Below are 5481 nucleotides of genomic sequence, written 5' to 3' on the forward strand. Positions count from 1 at the left end.
GTCCAGAAGACCTATACAATTTTTTTCTTTTTGATTTTTTACCTGGATTACTGAGATGCATCAGGACATTGTATATGGTAATTTTTTCACATTTACTACATTTTTTGTGACCGCGTATTTCAGGATCATCCCTACTCTAGTTCTCCTCTTTCTAACAACATCATGGATCAGCATCCGGTGCTCATTTAAACCCTGCTTCAATACTTAGGACCCTGCTGCTCTTTCACACATAATACACCTGCCTTCATCACTGCATCATGTCAGCCAGCTCTGTGTCTTTGCCTGCATTTAGAGTTGCTATCTTCCCTCTTCGCCCTCTGTTTCCTGTCTCGTTTCCGCCCTCATGGTCTTTGACTAACAGCAGCACAAAGTCTGTCAGCACCCTGTTTGTCATGAGCACCGGTGGCAGGCCCTGACTGATCCTTGTTTGGATGGACTCGCGTGTTTGTTTTGACAAAAACGTGTTTTACGTCTGATGCCTTTCCTGAGAAAACCCTCACCATTTACCTGAGCTTGAAACTAAAACAGTGACTTGTGCTCCCTAGTGGCTGGTTTAAATATTTTGAAAGGTATGAATTACTTAAACTAATGGTTGTAATTATTGCTTCTTCTGAATGAGCTGAATAAGACTGTAAGAAATATGTGGAGAAAAAAACAAACAAACAAACAATACTATGGATGATAAATTAGCATTTAACACAATTAACACCAAACTGAGATCCTCACAGCAATCAGTCAAAGTATTTTTCTACTTTCCTAAAACAGCTTCTGTTCTTAGGTACAGTAGGTGTCACCAACAGCTCAGTTTTCAGTGACACACAAACCCTCAGTGCTAACAGCTGCTGCTTCAGGGATCACCTGCCAGTGTTACAGTGCTCTGCACCAGATGAACTCCTCGCTGACTGTATGAAAAAAAAAAAACAGAAAAAAAATTGCCATTCAGATCACTGAACCACATCTGCCTGCTGCTGAGATTCTTCCTCTGTACTCCTGACAGCTTTCAGCCTCAGGGATTTGTTCCATGAGCCTTTAACCTTCTACAGCTTCAGTCATCTCCTCCCTGGTGTACATGTCTGCTGGGCCTGTCTGGGGTTTCCCGTCTGTCGGTTGCACTGTGAGCTGCAGGGGAGGTCACAAAGAGAGATTTCATACTGTATACTTTTAAGCTATTCTGAGTTTGTTTTTTTTATGTGTGGCATTTTTGTTACCACGGTAGAAAGTATATATTGTTATACTAACTACATGGGTAGAAGTCCAACCAACTGCTAGATCATTTAGTGGCACCAGTATGATCTAAAATAATTATCAAACATTTTGAATGTCTCAGTTCATTTCAGTGGGTAAGAGCAGAAAAGACAAATAAAATTCAAAATGCATTGAAAGACTAAAACAGTTTATTTATATTTTATTGATAAACGCATAAAATTGTGCAAATCAAAATCATTTTTAAAATAAAGTTATCACAAGTTACATTATACATAAGTAAAAACTTAAAATTCTATTAAAGACCCATTGCTCATAAAATGTCCTACCGTGCATGAACATGCCAACATTTCACTTCATCCAGTCTTTTCTCTTTGATCCCTACTCCCAGTGCCCTGCACGCAGAAAACTATGAAATGGTCAGTTGGTCAGAAGGAGTGTGCACTGAAAAAACAAACTTTTCATTGTAGTAACATTTATTTAATTATTCTTTTAAATTTTACAAAAAAAATTCAAAATCTCTAAACTACTAGAATTTACTAAAAAAACAACAACGATCAAGTGTTTAATTGAGCAAATTAAGTAAAATTTACCTGATTTATTCACAAATCTTTTACTATATTCTTAAAAACTTTTACTAGATAATGATGAGTAAATATTACATGAATTTGCAGCATTTAAATTTACTAATTTAAATTTAAATTTAAAAATCAAAAAGAAAAAAAATAGTATAGGTCTTCTGGACGGGTTCTTCTCTAATGAAACGTTTCGTCTCTCCTCCAAGAGACTTCTTCAGTCTGAGAGTTTCAGGCAAAATTCAGGCTTTTAAGCACTGCCTCCATGTGACTGATACTCACATCACGTGGGTATCGTTGACACCTAATGAACACCTTTTGTTAACAGGGAGTGGAGTGATACTACAGTGCTGCTATTGCCAGTATCACTCCACCCCCTGTTAACAATAGGTGTTAATTAGGTGTCAACGATAGCCATGTGATGTGAGTATCAGTCACATGGAGGCAGGGCTTAAAAGCCTGAATTTTGCCTGAAACTCTCAGACTGAAGAAGTCTCTTGGAGAAGAGATGAAACGTTTCATTAGAGAAGAACCCGTCCAGAAGACCTATACAATTTTTATCTTTTTGACATACAGTACATTGCCAAAAATGTGAATCTTTTTACTGATAATTAGGAAGAAAATGCAATAGCATCAACCAAATCTAATAGCAACACAGGGTAACTTGTATCAAATACCTCAGATCCCTATCCATGGTGACATGTGTGCAGAAGACTTCAAAATGGTCTATTAGTTCCTGCAAGCAGTTGGGGGTGCACTGGCAGGAAATCTAGGGGTCCTCCTCCCAGAAAATTTTGAATGAAGTACATGCCATTTCATGCATTCTGGTGTATTTTATCGGGTGGCAAATAAACATTTAGTATGAGTTTTTTCATGTAAATATAGTAAAGGTGCTGTGTGAACTAAAAATTACAGCAATGCCATGGGTTGTTTGACGTCTTTTCTAAAAAGTCAAATTTAAGTTATTCAACATTTACAAGGAACAAGCTTCCATAAACATAAATTCACCTTAAGGGCTCGACACACGGGAGGCGATGTCGCTCGCCCTCCATTCATTTCCTATGGAGCCTGTGCGGTGAGGCGACAATCGCTTGCCCTCCTCCAGCTAAGCGACCGGCGAAAATAGTGCATGTGAAATTTCGCGCTCGTACACGTAGACGTGCACACGCAAGCATGCGACGCGACATATGAAAGTTGAAAAATGTTCAACTTTTGTCGCTGTCGCTTAGCGTACAACCAATGAGCGAGGCTTCATTGACTGACCAATGAGAGGAGAGTATGCTACACACTGCCGTTAGCTAACACTTTCACCAAGTGATTACTAAAAAGCTTTGTGGGAATTTATTGGCTCCAGGGTGAAGTTTATGGTAAGTTTTTCCTCATAAAACTGTATCTTGATGCGTGTTTGTTTTTCAATATCATTAGCATCGCAAGATTTGTTTAGTTTACACGTCCGTAATGCACACCCACCTTCAGAGTCAAGAACCAATCAAATTTCGTGAAGATAAGCGACCTGAGAGCGCGATTCGCAACGCTGCGATCGCTATCGCGTCCCGTGTGTCGGGTTTCACCCTGGCTGCGATGACAGCCGTTAATCGCTGTAGTTTGTCGCTGCCCGTGTGTCGAGCCCATTACTCATACATGTCAACCCCTTTGGACATTTACCTGTATAATGAGCCTCAAAAATCCGTAATTTTGGCAAAAAAAATCATATTAAGGTTGCAGGCGGACCATCTGCGGAGGGGAGGGGGTGGAGTTAAAATATTTCAGTTAAGCATTAGCTAAATTTGGATTTGTGTCACTATTTAATAAACTCATTATTTCTGTTTTTATTTTTATATACCCATTATGACTTAATTACAAAAGACGAATGTGGTTTGTGTGAACTGAAGATTATTTTTAAGGGGGGGGGGTCCTTCCCTGGGGTGGCTAGTGAATTTCCTGGGCCATCTCTTGCCACCCCTTGTGGGCGCCCCTGCTTGCAAGTTTAATTATAATTTGTTCATATGTTTTGCGATCAGACATAAAAACTAAGACATAAAGACATAGGCTACAAGCAAAAACTCTATCATCTGCCTTCGCCCTTCGGCGGCGGGCGATAATAAAATCCTCTTCTTCATTTCCACCAGCAGGGTCGCGGTGATGAAGTGGCGGTGTTTAGGACCCGGCGGCCGCTGCAGACCGGCTGCAGGCTGCTGCAGTGAGAGCGGCGCATCTGGCGGAGGGCTGGCCGGCTGAGGGTGGCGGAGGACGGGGAGAGAAGAGGAAGGAGGCTCCGGGAGCAAGCGAGACAAAAAACGGGCCAAGCCTGGGACTTGGGGAAAAACCGGGTAACGAACACACAGCGATTTTAAATCCAGTTCAACCCGCCTCTGTGGCAACAAAATACAAAAAGAGTGGGGGGGAAAAACGAAGAAGAAGAAAAAAAAAAACGCGACAGCTTCGAGAACGGAAGGCGCTCGATGGAAACAGGAAAATAACGAAATGGGGAGGTTTGATTTTACGCAGATGAGGATGCTCATCGGGCACGGAGAGGTGAACTTGACCGTGTTTCTAACACGGAGTCTTCTGAAAAGATCCGTCTTATTAACAAATAACGACGGGGGGGCTGCCGGTGAGTGGCCGTGGCCTGTAAAAAGCTGCCACAGTCCCTCGGGTCTGAATGCAGACCTCCGGCTGCAGGAGCTCCGTGTAAAGTTTAGAGTTAAAAGGCGCAGCCGGTGAATAACACGAGCAGATCATAATGTGAGCGCGTGGCTTCAGTACTGACTGAWATGTAAAATATCAGACCAATAAACAACACTTAACATAGTCTCGTTTTAACCCGGATTTAATTATGATCTTTATTAAATGTCATCAATTTTTTTAATAACCCCCTGAGGAAATAAAACATCTTCAAACTGTCTGGGGTCATGCAGGGTTCACACGTTTTTCACCCGTGTAGCCAGAGCTGGAGCTCAGCTGTGGGCGCATGGCAGCCCCCCCGTAGAGGAACTCCAGCCCCATGGGCAGATGAAATCTTAATGCACACAAAAATAAAATAAAAGTATGGAATAATGTGGTGTAATTATTGGTGCGGCTTATTAGACGCACATGAGAAGCACTCTACAGCCCAGACATGTGCTGTGAGATGGGCCTGCAGGCTGTATATAGTCTCCATACAGCCTCTATAAGAAGCCTGTCCGGGTCCTATAGCTGCGTGACGTGCTGCCAACAAAGAGCAATCCCAGTGTGAGAGGAAAGAGAGATGAACTGAGAAAACCTGCACCACTCAGGGCTATGCAGCCACTTCTGGAAGGACAGCCGCCTGGTATTAATGCTCGACACTAATGATAAACCTAAAGATCTGTTTAATTAGACCCTTCACTGTGTATTTATTAGTTGTAATAATTGTGAAAATTATCTAGAGTTTTTCTTTATATTGTTATAACGACTAAAAAGTGTGCCTGTGTTAGCAAAAATACCTCACGCACCACTGGTTGGATTTCTAATGCTGAGAAAGTCATTGCATGCACGTGTACAGCTGATTAACTGTCAGTATGACCACCACAAACAAGTGACTGAACCCCCCCCCCTCCCCACACACACACACAAAGACCAATCCAGGCAGTTTTAGAGGTATTTTGCTAAAATTGCACTGTAAAAAAATGAAATGTTGGATTTACTTAACCATGTTATGTTACCTGGTTCCACTTAACTGAGT

The sequence above is a fragment of the Austrofundulus limnaeus genome, unplaced genomic scaffold, assembly GCF_001266775.1.
Source record: "Austrofundulus limnaeus strain Quisiro unplaced genomic scaffold, Austrofundulus_limnaeus-1.0 Scaffold340, whole genome shotgun sequence".
Lineage (NCBI taxonomy): Eukaryota > Metazoa > Chordata > Actinopteri > Cyprinodontiformes > Rivulidae > Austrofundulus > Austrofundulus limnaeus.